Source organism: Chlorocebus sabaeus, chromosome 8, assembly GCF_047675955.1.
Source record: "Chlorocebus sabaeus isolate Y175 chromosome 8, mChlSab1.0.hap1, whole genome shotgun sequence".
Lineage (NCBI taxonomy): Eukaryota > Metazoa > Chordata > Mammalia > Primates > Cercopithecidae > Chlorocebus > Chlorocebus sabaeus.
In genome coordinates this window covers 29,146,259-29,167,113 of record NC_132911.1, presented here as the reverse complement: position 1 = coordinate 29,167,113, position 20,855 = coordinate 29,146,259, and the positions used below count along the sequence as shown (strand labels likewise).

Sequence of the window (20,855 nt, the reverse complement as noted above, 5' to 3'; positions counted from 1 at the left end):
CCTTAGGAAGACCACCATTAACCGCTGTTCCCCTATCCTCCCCTCCCACAAACTATACGACGGGTTTTAATTCATCAACAGTCACAATACCCGATGTGGCCCTGTACCGTGACCCATACCAAGAGAAATATCCCTACTGTTATTCGGCATTTAGCAACAGCCTCTGCAACCAATCGACTACATACCCTAATAGCCCCATATATGCTCCCCCTGGTATATTCTTCTGGTGTAATATGACTCTGTTAAAAACTCTGTCCAAAAGCATCTCTGACGGACAGTTGTGCATCCCTGTTACACTAGTCCCCCGACTGACCCTGCTAACTCCCGCAGAGTTCATAGGCTGGGCAGGGACTGCCCCAACTGAAACTGCGCGACATAGACGAGCAGTTTTTCTACCACTAATTGCCGGAATATCCTTAACCACCTCTGTCGTCACAGCGGGGTTAGCAGGAGGGGCCCTACAACACTCCATGATAGAAAACGACAAGCTGTTACAACAATTCTCTGTTGCTATGGAAGACTCCGCCTATTCCCTAGCCTCCCTTCAGCGGCAGCTCACCTCCCTAGCACAAGTCACCCTTCAAAACCGCAGAGCCTTAGACTTACTCACGGCTGAGAAAGGAGGTACCTGTATGTTCCTCAGAGAAGAATGCTGTTTCTATATAAATGAGTCAGGGTTAGTTGAGGAAAGAGTCCAACGCCTACACAAACTAAGCTTAGAAATGAAAAAGCAACAATTTACTACAGCCGCTAACAATTGGTGGAGCTCTTCAATGTTTTCCCTTCTGGCACCCCTTTTAGGCCTCCTAATGTCTTTACTACTTCTATTCACTATAGGCCCCTGTGTGGTAAATAAAATTTTACAATTTGTCAGAGAAAGAGTTGATACCATCCAACTAATGGTCCTCCGTAGCCATCACCAGCCTCTCCTGCACCCAGAAAGTGAGACTACATTATAAAACTCTGGAAATCCAAGATTGGACATCCAGTTACTTATGTGAGGGGGAAATGAAAGGACAAAAAGATAGATGTGTACCCGCCCCCCCGCTACACCCTTTTGTTCTGCTCTCTAATCTTTGCACATACCAGAGATTTCGTAAGTTCTGTGAGTACCTGTTTTTCTGCACGTACCAGAGATTTTGTTTTGCACATACCAGAGATTTTGTTTTGCACATACCAGAGATTTCGTGAGTACCTGTTTTTCTGCACGTACCAGAAATTTTGTAAGTTCTGAGGCAAGGTCACAAGATGTGTTTTAAGTAAGATAAACTATTGCTGCCATAAACCTGCTCTCCCGCCTCAAAGGTTGAACCGAAATATCAGAAATGGCGGGAACCAATCATAGTTAGCCAAATCGCCTTGTTCAAACACTAGCCAATCATATATCTGATTTGTATAATAATTCTATGCCCACTTTTTTAGACTATATAACACTGCTCGGAGCTCAGTGGGGGAGCTCTCCTGCCCGTCTCGTTTCGCGAGCATGGGTGAGTTCCAGGTTCAAACCTGTAATAAAGATCCTTGCTGCTTAGCTTTGACTCTGGACTCTGGTGGTCTTCTTCGGGGAATAAACGGTCTGGGCATTACATAACTACAAGGAGATATGAGCTGCCACCAAAAATCAGAGTTTTTAGCTTGAATCTATCCAAAGCAATTGCCTACTAAAATAAATAAATTCAACAGCAACGCTCTCCCAGATTGTCCAAACATAACATTCACAACGTCCAGAATACAATCCAAAATTATTCCATATATGAAGTAACAGGAAAATGCAACTCATTCTCAAGTGAAAAGATAATTAACAGAAATTGACCTTGAGATGACCCAGATGTTTGAATTAGCAAACAAGGATTTTATGGAAGCTATTATAACTGTGTGCAATGATGCAAAAGACAATACTCTTATAATGAATGAAAAGATAGGGAATCTTAGCAAAGATACAGAAACTTAAGAAAAATTCTAGAACTGAGCAGTATAATATCTGAAATAAAATATTTACTAGGTAAAAGAGTAGGAAGGAGATAACAAAGGAAAGCATCAGTAAACAAGAAAACAAATCAACAGAAATTATGCAATTTAAAGCATAGAAAGGCAATTAGAACAATAGATCCTTTCCTTTACTCAACCAGATGACTTTCCCTCCTCCACCCCAACAGAACACTAAAGGCTTAACATTCTCTAAAGGAGGTAAAACAGAGTCTCTGAACCTAGTGACCAAGCATATTTGAAGATGGTAGTACAATAATAAAAACAGAAAATTTAAGTAGAAATTGGCATACTAAATAGAGACAACACTCACTCCCAAGCTTGCTCTTTTTCTCAAAATGTTAGCAGCTAGGCTTATGCCCTCCAAGCAAGATATTAAAATATTCTGCTATGAGGACTCTTACCAACCCAGGAGAAAAGACCCAGTGATATTGACAGCCAAGGTTATATTCTCCAGCAAAATAATCCAACCATTTCCTACCTAGGAGTATATACCCCTGGATGATTGCTTTCCAGGAACAAGATGGAGAAAGAAAACTGGGACTTCCATCATTCAGTGTGCAAACTTCCATAAAATACTTCCGCTTGTTAGCCCTAACCCTCTGTTCCCCTCTGTGCTGTCCCATCTGTGAATATTTATCCCCACCAAGTAGATGAATTGGATATTTAAGGAGCAAGGATCAGAAGGAGGCTAACTTCAGCTGTAGGTTGTAGCTGTAGGAGATTGCTTGAGGTCCACTCCAGACCCTGTTTGCCTGGGTATCAGCAGCAGAGGCTCAGTTGAAAATGCAGAAATCGCCGGTCTCCTGTGTCGCTCGCGCTGGGAGTTGGAGACTGGAGCTGTTCCTATTCGGCCATCTTGCTCCGCCTCAAGGAGGCTAACTTCTATCTACATTCTCATTAGTAATTTTGAATTTTGTACCAAAAGCATATATTATTCATTCAAAAAACAAAGTATAAAGTTTCCAGTGCTCAGTAAAGGGAATGACAGATAAATTTGAGGAAAGAGCCCACAAAGGCCAGAAAATACAAAGAGGAGAAAAGTTGAAGAATAAACATGAGAAATGTAAAGAATCAATACAAGAAATCTGACAAACAACTAATAGTAGTTCCGAGAAAATAATAAAGAAAACAAAGAGAGGAAATTGTCAGAGAAATAATAGAATACTTCTCAGAACAAAATAATGTGAGTCTCTGGACTGAAAGTAACCACAAAGTGCTCAGCATAATAAATGAATAAACAATGATCCGAACTGAATTATGCCAGCCATTTAAAAAGAAGATACTAAAAGCACTTAAAACAAAACAATCACATGCAAAAGAAATGAAATTGGAAATACATCAGAATGCTCTACAGCAACACAGGAAGCCAGGAGACATTGAACCAATCCTAACTTCAACATTCTGAGGGAAGTTATAGATGTACCTGGAATTCCATTACCAGTTAAATTATCAATCAAGTATGAGAATAAAGATATCTTCAAATATACAAGGACTCTGGAAATTTTCCTCTAATGTACCTTTTCTTAATAGGCTTCTAGAGGATGTGCTCCAGAAAAATAAGGGAGTAAAATAAGGTGAGGATGCAGGACACAGAACAGGTACAAGGAAAATCCAGGAGGAAACTGGGGAGTAGGCCTATGGTAGTAGTAAGTACAGACTGGACTAGAAGGGTAAATGGCTCAGGAGCAGATGTCTTCGAAGCACAATGGGATTGGCCAATTATCAAGAATATTTGACCATTTGAAGGTAAAATGGAAGGTGTTGGATAGACCTGAGTGATCGTGGGTGTGGTGGAGAATTAAATAAATTTAAGTAAATGTTAAAAAATAATTATTATCTCTAATAAAAACAAAAATTTCTAAAGCAAAATGTAATTATAGCACATCACTTGGTTCAAAAGTGAACAACACATATATAACCGTAATAAAGTAAATGCCAAATCTGATTTAACCATAAATTTGATAGAACCTCATTGTACCGGTAGATATCAGAGAAATGAGAGAATGAACAAAAGCTCAACTCAACAGCTATAATACATATAGATAGATAATGTCTAAAACTGATAAATCAAGAAATAACCATTTATACTTATTGTTTAAAACCAAGGAACTAAAAACCAGAATAATCAGCTAAAAGAATGGATTGGAAGTAACTGCCTCTGGACAGCAAGATCACAGATTGGTTGTGAACATGGAGACTGTTATTTTTCATTACTACCCTTTAAATACAATTTGACTTTTAACCAGGTTATGTATAACTTTGATAAATATAAAAAGTAGTTTAAAACAAATAAGTACAATAAAGGCTGAATTATTCTAAGCAATGATTCTGAGAGGGGTAATAATCGCGATAGCTAAGACTTAAGTCATGTTCACTACCCGCCCAAGTTTTCCTTAGCGTTTAATATATATTAAATCATTTAATTCTCATAACATTATATGATGTCTCCATTTTGCAGACAATGAAACTGAGGCAGAGTAAAGTTAAGTAACTCATCCAAGATTCATGCAACTTTTAAATGGTCTAGTCAGGAATTGGACTGAGACAGAAGGTTCCAGAATCTGGGCAATTTACTACCATTGCCCTTTTAGGAAAAAATGCTTTCTAACTCCCCTCTCCCTTCCTTCTATGTACTATTTAGGTTCAGTGATTCTAGTTTACATAAAATATACTAAAGTAAACAATATTTTAAAACATTCAAAAACATTTTCTTTGGAAGACTTTTTTAAAAGCAAACATTTTTATTACTATAAATTGTAAAATGATGATCCATCGTATAAGATTTATTTTAAAAATCAGAAAAATATAAAGAACAGATTACCCTCTTCCTCAAAGGCTCAAATTCAGTGCATCTCCGGAAATGGGCAGAGAGGTGTGAAGACTACTCAAAGACCCTGGATTTTTAGAGCTTCTATTGTATTAAAACTCTTAAAGTTTGAAGCTATTTAAAACTCAAAGCATTTCCAACAGAACAAGGTCCCAATTTCATATCATCATCCTTTCCATGTCGGAAGGTATCATTTCCCTAAGTATGGGCAGCAGAGCAATCATACTAATCATTTCGCAGGAAGAGGAAGTACTGCTACCATGACTATCTCAATTATTATAATTATTATGGTCTCTAAGCTACTTGATCAGGTAATCCCAGGCAAGCTGGTGGTGGTACCCCGAGGCATAAGTTTGAAAATAGATGCCAGGACCCTTAGGTTGGCATATGCTAGATTAGTTTGTCAGAAACCATGACATTTTTTCAGAATCCATGTATATGACAAAGTTCTCTTTGTCTCTTAGCTCCTCTGCCAATACTTCAGTCTCAGTTCTGAGCTCTAAATTCTGAGAAGACTCTTGAATTACTATAGTTGGATTCTTTCACTGTATTCTGTGTGACAAGAAGCTTTAGAAAAAAAAGCACTCTGGCCGGGCGCAGTGGCTCACGCCTGTAATCCCAGCACTGTGGGAGGCGGGCAGATCACTTGAGGTCAGGAGTTGGAGACCAGCCTGGCCAACAAGGTGAAACTCTGTCTCTACCAAAAATACAAACATTAGCTGGGCGTGGTGACTCATGCCTGTAGTACTAGCTACTCGGGAGGCTGAGGCACAAGAATTGCTTGAACCCAGGAGGCAGAGGCTGCAGTGAACCAAGATCGCACCACTGCACTCCAGCTTGGGAGACAGAGTGAGACTCCATCTCAAAAAAGAAAAAAGAAAAGAAAGAAAATACCCTAATGCTCATTTATTGAACACTGTGCGCACACACAAATCCATTTATTGCTTACAATAAGCATTCAGGATAGTCGCATTATCCTTATTTTAGAGATAAGAAGACTGAGGTTTAGAGAGGTAAAGTAACTTGCCTAAAATTACACAGTGGGATCCCAATCCGGTTGTGTGAATTGAAGCCAGTAGTGTGATTCAAATCCAGTTGTATTCACAGGTTTCTCCATTATCCAGATCATTCTTGGTTTCCCTTGTCTGCAAGAATAAAGCTACAATATACTTAGATGATTCAGACCCATGGAATATTTTTTAAAGGTCAGATGTCTTTTCTTCACAAGCAGGTGCAAGAGCCTTAATGAGAAATCATTACTTTTAAGAATGGTTTGAGATATATTTAGAAGAAGAGAAATGTCTTTCACTAAAATCACATATGCTAAAAGGTCAGTCTAACATTATAAGCATTGTCTTGGGGGATTTTTGGAGAAGAGGAAAAATATGGTGTTTAAATCATTTAAGTGGCCTCTTAAGTTTCCCTTATTTTTAACATAATTCCTTAGTAAGTTGACGGTACTTCCAGGTTTGAAGGGTTTTTGCATATATTTGATGTTCTGCTACTTCCCCTTCCTTTTAAAGAAATATTGGTTGTCTTCCAGAGAGCTCTGGAAGCATTTTACAGGTCTACGTATCTCTGGGGGAAAATGGCTTCTTACATAAAATATTGTTTCAAGCATTTGAAGCTGGCTTTGTTAATCTTCCATTTCTTAAAAATTGGGACATCACAGTGACATTTTAAGAGAGCAGTTGTCTATAATTTGCATGGCTAAATTTGGTTTCTGGATTGTCAAATATGCAAGTGTATTGTTTGGAATAATAGTTAATAATAGTTTCCAAGCAAGTCGGAAATAGAGCCACTATCATTTAAAGGCTGAAGCCAAAATGCAACTGCTTCTCCAGCAAGATAATAAATTAATGAGGAGGACCCCTTTCAAACCAACAAACACCATCATTCAGAGTTATCTAGGTGCCCACTACCTTGAACGTCCAGTTGCTAACCCATAACAAAACTAAGAATAGATCCATTACCACCTCTTCAGCAAGGGTGTGAGCTAAACAGCTGGCTCTTGTGTCTGTGCTCTGCAGGAAAGGGTGACTACAATAAGAATAAGGTCCTGGGATTACAGAGCTTTCCTGAGAACCAGAGCAAGCTGTTGGATTATGGAAGGGAGTGACTTTAAGACTCTGAGATTCTAAGGCGCCTGCAATAGCTCCTTTAATGCACTCCCCCAGAAAACTCTTCCCAGTTTCCCCCGGCATGGATTTTGCACTGGATAGTCTTCGTCTGTCCTGCCAGAACCACCCTCTGTCCATTTCCTTTCAGCACTGTGCTCCAGCCAGGAAGCTGACCTCTAAGGACTGCAACCACACAGCTCCAGTGACCTCTGGCTTCCAGGGCACCAGGCGCATGATCAGAGGATATTGGGAGAGCGAGGATGGCATATTGATAACTCTGATGCAGCAATAGCTGCGCTTCTGTACCCATAGCTGACCACGCCTCACCTACCACTCCCTACCCCTTGTCCCTCGGTGCCAGTGGCTTCCTGTTGCTGCTGGTTCTGAGGCTTCTGCATCCGTTGTTGCTTTTCTCCAAACCAGCTCCACCTTTGTCAATGGCCCCTCCGTGGAACTCTCGATCACATATTTTGAGTGTGTCACTGGTTTCCTGTGGGACTCCGATTGATACCATAGTCCTCATTGTCCTCCCTTGCAGCAAACTGATGTTGACTCCTGCCCTAAGGAGAGTGCAGCTTTTAGAGAAGACAGAGGTTGGTTAGATGTTAACCATCCAGGATGCCTAAGACATAGTCCCAGCCCAGCTATTAGCTCTTTGTGTGAACTTGAGAAAGACATCAAAACCTCAGTGTTTACAGATCAGATTCCCAACGACACATGCGACTTCGCATCTAATCCTCCTCCCGCCAGTCAAGCTCTTTGGAAAGCACGCTGCCCTCACAGCCGCCACTACACACAATTTCCACTTAATGCTTCACTTCTCTGGCAACATGATACAGGCTTTGGTACTAGATGCTGCTTATTTTGTCTCTGCTAATGTGCAGAGCACAATTCTTAGGCCATAGTAACTTCTCGGTCCTTGTTAACTTGGGAATAATTCAGTAGACATAAATTTATATCAGCAGTAAAATACATGTATCCATGTATTTTGTAACCATTTGCCTTCATGTTCTATAGACTGCTATTGTTTTTTTCCTAAGGCCTTCGGAAATGAATAAAATGTAATATACAGCACATCCTGATACGCAAATATATGTGTGTGTATCTGTATCTATCTATCTACCTACTTATCTATCTATCAATTGTTAATATTATCTAGGGGTGGGGGAAGAGGGTAGGGCCATGAAATAGAAAGGATGGGCTCTAAAACAATATAACTCTGGGTTTCAACTCCAGTTCATGCCACTTACTGAGTGACCTTGGGCAAGTTTCTTAGGCTCTCAGATCCTATTTCCTCTTCTGTAAAAATGGTGATAATCCCATCCCTGTCACAGGTTATTGCTGAAGATTAAATTCCTTGTTTTATATAAAGTGTCTGACCCATAGAAGTGCTTAATAAGGGTTCATTTCCTTCTTCCCAGAATTACGGCTTATAAACAATGGAGATCCTGAAATTCCATGGCAGTCCTGTTTCTTTTTCCAAGAGTCCCTTGGTTCTTTGAGTCAAACAGCCCTGGACCAGAAGCTCTGACACTAGAAGCTTTGCAGATTGACAAAATAAACTTTCTACTGCTGAGAACTTCAAATTAACCTTATCAAAGTCCCTTGAGTCCCAATGATTGTCAGAAATTTAAGTGATTAATAAGATTTAGGAGTAGTAAAGAGGTATGTTTGTTACCTGTCTCATGGATTCTTAAGAAACGAAAGCAGCCTCAGCTGGGTGCAGTGGCTCATGTCTGTAATCCCAACACTTTGGGAGGCTGAGGCAAGCAGATCTCTTGACACAAGGAGAACAGCCTGGGAAACATGGTGAAAACCCTGTCTCTACAAAAAATAACCGGACATGGTGGCACACCACTGTAGTCCAAGCTGCTTGGGAGGTTGAAGTGGGAGGGTTGCTTAAGCCCAGGAATTTGAGACTATAGAGAGCTATGATCATACCACTGCACTCTAGCATAGGCAACAGACTGAGACCCTATCTGAAAAAAAAAAAAAGAAAAGAAAAGAAAGAGAAAGAAAGAGAGAAACAAAGAGAAAGAAGCTAAAGGAGTCTCTAAGAAGGAACCATGAGGGTGTGATCAGCTTACTGCTAGATGTCTTCAACCCAACTTATCAATCTGCTCGCTTTTACAAGCTAATAAGAAAATATAGAGGACAGAGGAAACTTTATTTATTTATTTAGAGACAGGATCTCACTCTGTCACCCAGCTGCAGTGGCATGATCAGGGCTCACTGCAGCCTCAACATCCTGGGCTCAGGAGATTCCCCTGCCTCAGCCTCTTGAGTAGCTGGGACTACAGACATACACCACCTAAATTTTTGTATTTTTTTGTGAAGATGGGGTTTTGCCATGTTGTCCAGGCTGGTCTTGAACTCTTGGGCTCAAGTGATCCTCCCACCTTAGCCTCCCAAAGTGCTAGGATTACAGGCACGAGCCATCACACCTGGTCTAACAGGAAACTTTTGCAGGTGATGATTATTTTCATTATTTCAATTATGGTGATGGTTCATGGGTGTATATATATATATTCCAGTTTATTATTATATATCAATTGGACCTCAATAAAGCCCTTTTAAAAGTCATACAAGAAAAATAAATTTTAAAAAAGAAAAAATTCACTGGCCTATGCATTATGTTGTGTATATTTTACTATACATGTTATGTCTCAATAAAGTACAAATAAATACAGCAACGTGTCAAGCAGTGAATATGCTACCTTGTGTGTAAGAAATAGAGGGTATAAGAATATAGATTTGTATGTGTTGGTATCTGCATAAGAGTTTTATTTCTAAAAATAAGTAAGGATCGAATGACAATTATCACTTATGGTCCAGGGCGAAGAAGATAAGGACAGAAGCAGGACTGAAGCTTCTCAATGCATATCTCGTCATATCATCTTGCTCCTTGAACCCTGTGAAAACAAAAAGTAAATAAAGAATTTTAAAAGGAAGATGAGTAACGAAGTGACTGGAGTGGGAGGTTGGGGAGTTCGTACAGAAAAAAGAAAAGGTCAGATGGGCGTTTTCTAAAATAAGAAATACTTTGAAAGCACAAACAAGAAAAGCCCACATCGGAAGGCTCTGTGACGCTCAGTGACAGCGCCATCACGATTTGAGGGCATGGAGTAAACGTGACCTGCAATCTGCTTGCCACATGATCTATCTACTCTGCCCAGGAGTAGAAACATTTTGTTATACTCGAAACAGATTTGACAGGTATATTTAAAATTAAACAAACCCAAAGCACCATATTATGTACATCTGTTATGAACCAAATCAACCAACCAGGACATATGTATTAAGCGACCTCTACATATTAAACACACCTGCAGCAGTGCTGTCAGGGACCCAAAGAAGGGGACATGCAAGACGAGGCTCATTCCCCTGGGGAGGTCAGGTCAGCTCAGGTGAAATGGCAGGGGACAGTTCTTGACAGTTGTCAGCTGTAGAATGAGGAGGTGCAAGTTCAAAGGGGCCAGCCAGAGATGGCTTCAGTGATTCAATTTCTAGATATTAACTTTTCGGTCTGCACTGTTAGGCCCCACAATTGAAGGGGAAAAAATGAGTTCAGCTTCTTGTCAGCCAGAATGGGATACCACACAGCCCACACATTGCTCGGCTTTTCCCCTTGCCCAACTTTGAGTCAGTGCCGGGTAAGCCCTTCTGAGAGCCCTTCTTCCTTGGTTCCCCTCCCTCCTCTCTCTTCTAGGCCCCTGTGCACATGTCCTGGCTTTATCCTGCCTCAACTGCCTGGGCTCCACTATGAATTAGTTCCTTAGGACTGTTCTAAGGAAGTATCACTAACCAGGTGGCTTAAAACAACAGATATCTATTCTCCCATCCTTCTAGAGGCTGGACGTGCAGAATCAAGGTGTCTGCAGGGCCACACTCCCTCCGAACCTCTAGGGGAAGACCCCTCCTTACCTCTTCCAGCTTCTGGTGGACAGGGCATCCTTGGCTTGTGGCAGCATCACTCCAATGTCTGCCCTGTCACAAGTGTTGTCTGTGTGTGGCTGTGACTCTTCTCTTCCTATAAATGTAACCGCCCAGTGGGTTCCCCTTGCCCGCTGCCTAGACAGAACCAATTTATCAAGACAGGGGAATTGCAGTTGAGAAAGAGTAATTCACACAGAGTCAGCTGTGCGGGAGACCAGAGTTTTATTACTACTCAAATCAGTCTCCCCAAGCATTCGGAGATCCGAGTTTTTAAAGATAATTTGGCAGGCAGGGTCTTAGGAAGTGGGGAGGCTGACAGGTCAAATTGGAGATGGAATCACAGGGGGTCAAAGTTAGGTTTTCCTAATGTCTTGTGTTCCTGGGTGGGATGGCAGAGCTGGTTGGGCAGAACTGGTTGGGTCTGGGTGGTGTCAACTGCTCCATCAAGTGCAAGGTCTGCAAAATATCTCAAGCACTGATCTGAGATTTTACAATAGTGATATTACCCCCAGGAGCAATCTGGAGAGGTTCAGACTCTTGAAGCTAGAGGCTAATTTCTAATCTTATAGCTAATTTGTTAGTCCTGCAGAGGCAGACTGGGACCCCAGACAAGAAGGGGGTCTTTTTGGGAAAGGGCAGTTACCAATTTTGTTTCAGAGTCAAACAATGAACTGAATTCCTTCCCAAAGTTAGTTTGGCCTACGCCCAGGAAAGAACAAGGACAGCTTAAGAGTCAGAGAAGCAAGAAAGAGTCGGTTAGGGCTGATTTCTTTCACTGTCATAATTTCCCCAGTTATAATTTTGCAAAGGCAGTTTCATAAGGGCACTAGTTACACTGGATTAAGGGCCCACCCTATTCCAGTACCTCCTCTTAACTTCTGTCTTAATTACTTCAGCAAAGACCGTATTTCCAAATAAGGCCACATTCACAGGTACCAGGCATTACCACCTCAATCTGTCTTTTTGGGGGACACAATTCAACTCACAACACCCTGTATACCTATATTCTACTGAGAGGGATCCCCACCATACAAACAGGTCTATTCTGTCATTTAAATAGAATCCCAAGGCAAAACTTCCCAAGGGTGATTCTGTTAAAAGCCTCCCTCCCTGCTGTGGGGCAGGATGGAGATGAACAAAGGGGTAAAGAGGATGGAAAAGCCACTTCCTTCCATGTTGGGGAGGATGAGTATAAGCAGAGGAGAAGGGCAGAGAAGGCGGCCCTGCCAAAGTGTATATTGTGCGTTGATACCACCTGCTCACCTGCTGGTTAAATCTCCTCTAAAGTGATGCTGACTTTAAGCCTGTAATGGAAAGAAGGGTAGAACTTGCTCTACCACTGCCTTTGAGAAGTCATTTAACCTTTCTGATCTCTGGTTTCCTTGCCTGTAAAATGAAGGGGTTTAACTATATTACCCGGGGTGTGGTGGGGAGGTTACCTTAAAAATGTCCCCAGTTTTATGGTGACATTTGGGGGTTTCCTGCTGTCACTGACTCTGGGTTAACCAGAGGCAACTGACTCAGGATGTGGCAGACGTCCCAGGCAGGGGTCTCTGGATGGAGACGCTGTCTCTTAGCAGCTCCTGGCCCCTCTGCTGGCAGCACTCAACAGTGTCTGGGCTGGTAGACCAGAAGACTGAACTGGCGGCATGGAGAGGGTGGCTTCAAAAGGCTGTGGAAACTGGTTATACAGAACACAGCCCTGGCTCCCTTGGCTCCTTGGTTCTGGGAGGGAGCCAGAGTTCCAATTAGGGAGTTATGTGGGTTCCTGCCATTCCCATTTTTCTGTCAGTCACTTTACCTGCCTGCTGGCACCTCCCTTCAGAGCAGAGCAAGGGACATTGAAAATGACCAGTTAGGGCAGGGCATGGTGGCTCATGCCTGTAATCCCAGCACTTTGGGAGCCCAAGGGGAGGCAAATCACTTGAGATCAGGAGTTTGAGACCAGCCTGGCCAACATGGTGAAACCTTGCCTCTACTAAAAATACAAAAAAGTTAGCCGGGCCTGGTGGCGCGTGCATGTAATCCCAGCTACTCGGGAGGCTGAGGCAGGAGAATTGCTTGAACCCAGGAGGCGGAGGTTGCAGTGAGCTGAGATCACACGACCGCCCTCCAGCCTGGGAGACAGAGTAAGACTCTGTCTCAACAAAAAAAGAAAGAAAGAAAGAAAAAAAAAAATGAGTGAGACTTCCTCCCTATTACCACTTGATTAGAAGGACTTCCACAAGGCCTGAGATTTCCTAAACTTGACCTCTCCACATCCCCACCTGCATGGGTGATGTTTCCCGTGCAGTCCCACTGCCCTCTCCTTCTGGAGGGCCCCTCTGCATTTTTCCAAGGCCCTCCCGCACCACTGGGCACTGGGTTCATTCCCCTAGCCAGACATTCATCCACCCAGTCAATAAGCAGTTTTTAAGAATCTCCAGTGTGAGTAAGATGCTCTCACTGCATATAGGGAGGCTTGCAGCACAGTAAAGATAATTACAGTCCAAGTAGCTTCTATTCTGCCTGGGCCTTTCTAAAAAGGGCACCAGGAGGACAATGGAGCAGAGGGTGAGGTGTCACAACAAACATTGTGACTCCCAGACTCTAATTTCAACCCAGGCTCCTTAAAGCTTGAAGGCCCTTGGCTTAGGGAGATGGAACAGTTTGCATAGAGAGTTCCTATGGTTGGTAGATGTGCATCATATCCCTTGGGCCATGTCTTTAAATTGGTATCTCCCATGGTACCAAATACTGAGCCACTGCATAAATGTGTTTCCATCATATCTCTGCCTAGCAAGTGGCCCTCCCTGCCCAAGGGAACGTTTTTCTCTGGCAAACAGTCATGGCTTCCATACCTCTCCATGCCTCCCACTCCCAGCACCCGCTACGGATTCAGAGTCATGTGAATCGTGTGCCTCTCCAATAGTCCTCGCTGACATCCATTGCTTACGTGATCACTAGCGTTTCATTCTGATTACAAAATTTTTTCCGCATTGCAACACAAGCCCCTACACAAGATTGATCTCTTCCCTTCGCTGTTACCATTTCTCATGTCTTGTTTTTATTAATACATTGGTTTCATCCTAGCAGCTTTATTTCAAGTGAGTCCAAGCTGACTTCCTCTTTTAACTTAATTCAATCTCAGGGGAAACTGGCCTCCGACTGCATTTGAAGAGCTCTGATCCCATGCTGATGTCCTTTAAGCACAGAGACTACACACTTTCTTCCTATTTTTCCCTCAGCGACATCCAACCCAAAGCCACTTCTCCTGTGTGCTGCTCCTGTGTCCTGGGTTCAGTTCTTTGAGATAAGCTCCTTGGAAATTATTTCTCTCTGCCTGAAGACCTGTAAAGACCTACGAACTGATGAGATCTGGATAGAAGAGTGAGTGACTACTCTGGAGGCTGAGGCAGGAGAATTGCTTGAACCCAGGAGACGGAGGTTGCAGTGAGCAGAGATAGTGCCATTGCACTCCAGCCTGGGTGACAGAGCCACACTCTGTCTCAAAAAAAAAAAAAAAGAGCGAGTGACAAGGTCATTGGATGCATGGGGTCCTAGACTCATTACTTACGTGACATTTCGTAGAACTACTAATCAGCTCCTATGTTTCTATTCGGCACACCAAAACCTAGTGGCTTAAAACAGCAATCATTTACCTGTCTCACAAGGGTGCAATTGGCACAAAGCTTGAAGGAAAGTTCATCTCTGCTTCATACAGTCTCACCTGGGGTGGTTCAACTGGGAATTGGAGGATTACTTGTAAGATGCCGTATTCTTGCCCCTGGAAAGTTGGTGCTAGTGGTGGGATGGGAGCTAAGCCAGTGCCCCCAACCCATGAAGGTACTGAAAAAAAATGTGTAAAAACAGTTTCAAGAGTATAACCTGGTGTCTGGGGCTCTAAGGCCCAAATTAGATATGAGTCCTGTTTCTGAGCTCAGACTCAAAAACACTTATCACTTGAGGCAAAATGCTCTTGCTCCTCTGCCTGTTTCTCAGGGCTCCACAGTCGGCAATCTCCAGCACACAAAACCCAGCTGACTTGACTCTCCAGAGGCACACCCTCTCCCCCACCTGCCTCACTGCCTTGCTTTCCCTAGCATGTCTTGCACCTTCTTCTAGATTTACACTTGTTCTGTTTTATGCACAGGAATTGCCTTCCTCACCTGCCTCCAATTTATTCAAATTCTTGAAGGACTGACTCACGTATCAATGTGTCCAGCAAACCTCTGTTGAGTGTTTACTGTGTGGCAGGCCTGTGCCAAGCACTATTATGTAGGATACAACAGTAAAAGGCCTGGTCTCTGATTCAAGGAGCTTACACTCTGGTGAGGACACACACACACAACACACACACACACAATTTATAATACCCTCAGATAATTGCCATAACAGAGATGTGTATTGAGAGAACCCAAGAGTAGCTGCCCGGGCTACTCAGATAAGTTAAGAAAGACTTACTTCAAAGGTGGAGGTAGCATTTGCATTCTCAGATGTCTTTTATTAGCAACAGAAACATCTCTGCATACATAGCCCAACACCTCCTTCCCCAACTTCTCTTCTCTAAAAATTTGCTCTTTCCTTGGAAAATCAACTTCAACAGTATCTCCCAGCTGTTAAGCGTGTTCTAAAGTACAGTGCTACTTAGCGGGGATCCACAGATCAGCAGCATTCACAGTGCTTTGATAGAAATGCAACTATATGAGCCCTGCTCCAGATTCACTGACACAGAATCTAGAGGAGACAGGCAGAAATCTGTGTTTGAACAAGCTCTCCTGGCCAGGTGCGGTGGCTCCCACCCGTAATCCCAGCTCTTCGGGAGGCCAAGGCAGGCAGATCATTTGAGGTCAGGAGTTCAAAACCAGCCTGACCAACATGGTGAAACCCTGACTCTACTAAAAATACAAAAAAATTAGCTGGACGTGGTGGCACACACCTGTAATACCAGCTACTTGGAGGCTGAGGCTGAATTGCTTGAACTCAGGAGGCCAGGGTTGCAATGAGCCAAGATCGTTCTACTGCACTTCAGCCTGGGTGACAGACTAATACTTCGTCCCAATTGGAAAAAAAAAAAAAACAAATAACAAATAACAACACCAACAAAACAAGCTCTCCCGGCTCTCTTGGGCACACTCACGTTTGAGGAGCTGTCCTAGGAGACTTGCTCCTGGTCTGCTAATCTCTCTCTGCCTTTCCTTCTAGCTCTGCTCCACAGTGCTAGCCCTCAGCAAGTTAGTCTGCCTCCTGGACATTAGCAAATTAAGTAACTCAGCCCCACTCTCCTCCCCTCCACTCGCTTCGGACGTCCAGGTCTCCTCTTGAAACAGCACCATCAAGCATTCATCAGTCATTCCCTCCAAACATTGTTCCCATCACAGTTTCTTCTGCCTCAGTCAGACAAGCTGCAGGTGTTTCTGTTTTCTTCCCATAGAACATGCCAGACTCATTGCCTGCCGTCTCTTCAATAGCTGACCGGTTGAAATCTAGAGAAGAAAACATGACTTTTGGAGCAAATCTGCTACAATTTGGTCCCAGTGCTTCAGAGATTTAAGGCATTGCCACAACAAGGTTTTTTCTGTAGATGCTTCAGGTTCATCTATTATACCAACAATCTTACCAATTTTCTTTAAAACTCTTCTTTTTTCTTATTAAGTTCAAATCTGAGACAAGATCTAAAATATTCCTGGTTTTAATTAATTCCTTTTTTTTTTTGTCCGTGATAGGGAGTTTTGTTTGTTTTCCCAAGGGACCAAGCTTTCTTTGGGATATGTATTACTAAGTAGAACCCACATATTATGTTAATAAAAATCCAATATTATATTACATAATACATTGTATATTAACTTTATATAATTTATTCATTATCTATTTATCTATGTAATATATTTATGGTCTGAGTCACATATTTGTCTCATTTTGGATTTCTATTATATTAAATTATACATTAGAAATATAATATATAACTTATTAGAACTCCAAAATGAGACTAATAATGGCCCTCGCATTTAACCACATGGCAATGCAGTAGAGGGCTACTAGCTTTGGAAATATCCAGATTGTTCAACTGCCTTGGGCTCCTGGGATTGAAGTCATCATCCTGGCAAATTAGCACTAAGTCTGCTTCTCAACCTCAGAAGCTCAGAAACTAGGTTTTGTTGGCACAGATATGGTGGCTGCTCCTCCCCTAGCCAAAATCTCAGGGATGGACCATGACACTGATGAATCAAACCAGAAAGTCAATTTATTGGCTCACCATCAGCAAACACTCTCTCCGGAAATGCAAAACCCTGGTCCACATATAATCGATGCATTCTTTTTCTATCTATAGTCTGATGACACGGGAAGCCAAACCATTCTCTGAGTCTAATTTATGTATTTTACAACAGGAAATCACTGACACAGGAACTAGAATACTTAAAGTCTGTATGACTAAGACATCTTTTCCTAGAAGGAAGTTTCCATGGGAGCAACATCATAATCTAAGGGTTGCTATTATGAGTTGAATTGTGTCCCGCAAAAGGTCTCTTTAAGTCCTAACCCACAAGACTTTGTGATTATGACCTGAGTTGGAAGTCAGGGTCTTGCAGATGTAATTAATTGAACCTGCGAGGTGGAGGTTACAGTAAGCCGAGATCGCGTCATTGCACTCCAGACTGGGCGACAGGGCAAGACTCCCTCTCAAAAAAAAAAAAAAAAAAAGAAAGAAAGAAAAGAAAAGAAAAGGAGAAGAGACAGATATACACAGGGAAAAGACAGCCATGTGACCACAAACGCAGGAATAGGAGTGAGGCATCTACAAGTCAGGGAGTGCCAGCAAACACCAGAAGCTAGAAAAGCAAAGAAACTTTCTCTGTTTCAAGTTTCCAAGAGAGCAGGACTTGCGGACATTTGATTTCAGACTTCTGGCTTCCAAAACTGTGCAAGAATACATTTCTATTGTTTTAAGGCACCCAATTTGAGTTTGTGGTACTTTGTTATAACAGACACAGTAAACTAAAACAGCTGCTATTTCCTTTTTTTTTTTTTTTTTTTTTTGGAGACGGAGTCTCACTCTGTCACCCAGGCTGGAGTGCAAGCTCTGCCTCCCGGGTTGTTGCCATTCTCCTGCCTCAGTCTCCCGAGTAGCTGGGACCACAGGTGTCCACCACCACACCCAGCTAGTTTTTTGTATTTTTAGTAGAGATGGGGTTTCACCGTGTTAGCCAGGATGGTCTCGATCTCCTGACCTCATGATCCACCCACCTCGGCCTCCCAAAGTGCTGGGATTACAGGCGTGAGACACCACGCCCAGCCAAACAGCTGCTTTTTCAATATGGAATCTGAATGAAGGGAATTAGGGAGACTCCCGTGTTTAAGGGAATCGAGCTCTGAGAGCCAGCTCACCTTTCTCATTACACAGAGGACTTTTCAACTGAGACTGAAATATTCAAAGGCCCATTATGTGAGATCCAATCTTACATGGACAGTACTCATGAGATTAGGTAGTACTTATGGGGTCAAATTTCATGCTTAATAGAAATCCCACACGTTGAGGCACATGCCCTCATTTCCAAGTAGCAAATGAGACTGGCTGGGCCTAGTACAATCCTTAAGAATAAGCAGGGACTCTCAAGAATAACTTATTCCATGGCATTCCTCCCTCCCCTTTTTTTTCTGGAAACAAGGCCCATGGACAATGCCTTGCAGCTGGCAAATATCTTAGAAAAATCTCCCTGAGGTTCATGTCACAGCTTTTATGTAGTGGCTTCTGATGCTTCCTTTAGGGGTCAACAGACTATGAACCAAATAAATGGACTTCTTTTTTTTTTTTTCTCCTTTTTTAAAAGACACGGTCTTGCTCTGTCATCCAGGCTGGAGTTCAGTGGTGCAACTTTACTTTACTGCAGTCTTGAACTGCTGGGCTCAAGGAATCTTCCCACCTTAGCCTCCTGAGTACCTGGGGCTACAGGCACACACCATCATGTCTGGATAATTTTTTTGTTTTTTGAAGAGACAGGATCTCACTGTATTGCCCAGGCTGGCCTTAAATTCCTGACCTCAAATGATCCTCCCACCTCAGCCTCCCAAAGTGATGAGATTACAGGGATGTGACACCACACTGGGCCCTCTTTATATCTTTTAAGATGACTCTGCATATCTCTGCTCTGATTGTAAGTTAATCTTACATTTAACTCTCGGCAACCTTGTTCCCCAATTTGGACAGGAAAACCACTGGCGTTCCCAAGTACTGATAACACAGATGCCACTACTACATGGCCTAAGGTATGAGGGAAGAATACCAGAAAAGGCCGTGAAGACGCTGTTTCAAAAGTTGTTGTGTATTATGGAAATACTGTTCATTTTTTTAGGCGGTAATGGTATGGTGGTTTGTAAAACATCCTTATTCTTAGGAGATGCAAGTTGAAGTATTTCGGGATAAAAGATCATGATGTCTGCAACTTACTTTTAAATGATCCAGCCAAATATGCGCGTGCGCGCGCGCGCACACACACACACACACACACACACACACACACACAGCTGCATATACAGAGATAAAGCAAACCTGGCAAAATGTTATCACCTGTTCATTCTAGGTACAGGATATATGGGCATTCATTCATTGCAGTACTCCATCAACTTTATGCATATCTAAAACTTTAAAAAATAAAACATTAAAGGAAGAAAGTCATATCCTTTAGGGTACTGTAGGGTAGAAGCAGGATGGAGAGAATCTTCCTTTTCCCCAGCAAGTCGTCTTCTTGAAACAAAACAAAACAAAACAAACAAACAAACAAAAACAGTGGTGTAATCTAGATGCAACTGCTTCAGACTGACATGTTAAGTAGAAATCCATCTTTGTTTCAGACAGGGAGTCTGTAGAAATTATTTATGGAATTAAGGCATTTTTGCTTCCTCTGGCCGGAGCAAGGAGATAGGGAGGAGCAAGGGGCAAGGGATAGGGAGTGTACAAGTCCTGAGTTCATCATTTTCTTTCATAACTTTGTCCAGTGAACTTAGGAGCAACCAATCAACTTCATTACGTTCCTTGGTTCTCCACATACAGTCAAAGGTATTATGTATAGAGTCACTAAACTCCTTACCTCTCACGAGGGGTGAATCAGGAGTATCAAATGCATTTATTTTCCATAACTCTCTGAAGAGTTCACACCAATGACTATTAGTGTTCTCTGTACTATTAGCAGCAGAGTCCTTAGCATTTTGGGTTCTAATCATATTAAGGAGCCAACTCCAGAAGCCTCAAAACCAACTAAAGAACTCCATCCTTAATATTCTGTTCCTCTAGAACCACTCCTGGTACCAAAATCTGTATTAGTCAGGGTTCTCTAGAGGGACAGAACTAATAGGATAGATAGATAGAAAGGAGAGTTTATTAAGTAGTATTAGCTTAGAGGATCACAGAGTCCCACCACAGGCCATTTGCAAGCTGAGGAGCAAGGAAGTCAGTCAAGTTCCAAAGCTAAAGAACTTGTCCAATGTTCGAGGGCAGGAAGCATCCAGCACATGAGAAAGATGTAGGCTGGGAGGCTAAGCCAATCTAGCTTTTTCATGTTTTTCTGCCTGCTTTATATCCTGGCCACACTGACAGCTGGTTAGATGGTGCCCACCCAGATTAAGGGTGGGTCTGCCTTTCCCAGCCTCAAGTGTTCCTCTCCTTTGGCAACACCCTCAGAGACACACCCAGGATCAATTCTTATATCCTTCAATCCAATCAAATTGACACTCAGTATTAACCATCACAGGGAGCAAGAGATTCTGGGCCAGGAGGTGACCTCCAGCGCAGGGCACGAGCAGGCAAGGGTGGAGGCAGAGACGATCAGGAGTGAGAGCGTTCACTGTTTTCCAGGGAATGGGCAGGGGGCTCCTGTACCCACCTTACTGCAGAGAGACTGAGCTAAGGGCACCACTGCAGCACAGATTAGGAACTGCTAAAAGGCCAGAGTTAACCTGTAAGAGGACCCAAGCAATGACTTCTAGAGTAAGACAATGGGTAACTGGCC

General features: G+C 42.6%; 1 long non-coding RNA gene across 1 annotated transcript in view; it reads right to left on the bottom strand.

Annotated features, from left to right (window-relative positions):
• Positions 1 to 15,329: 15,329 nt before the first annotated feature.
• The window catches only part of LOC140712297 (uncharacterized), a 44,667-nt gene continuing 39,141 nt past the window's right edge, over positions 15,330 to 20,855 (bottom strand). The window contains exon 3 of the long non-coding RNA XR_012093825.1: positions 15,330 to 16,337. This is a non-coding gene — a long non-coding RNA (uncharacterized lncRNA). The remainder of the gene's footprint in view (positions 16,338 to 20,855) is intronic.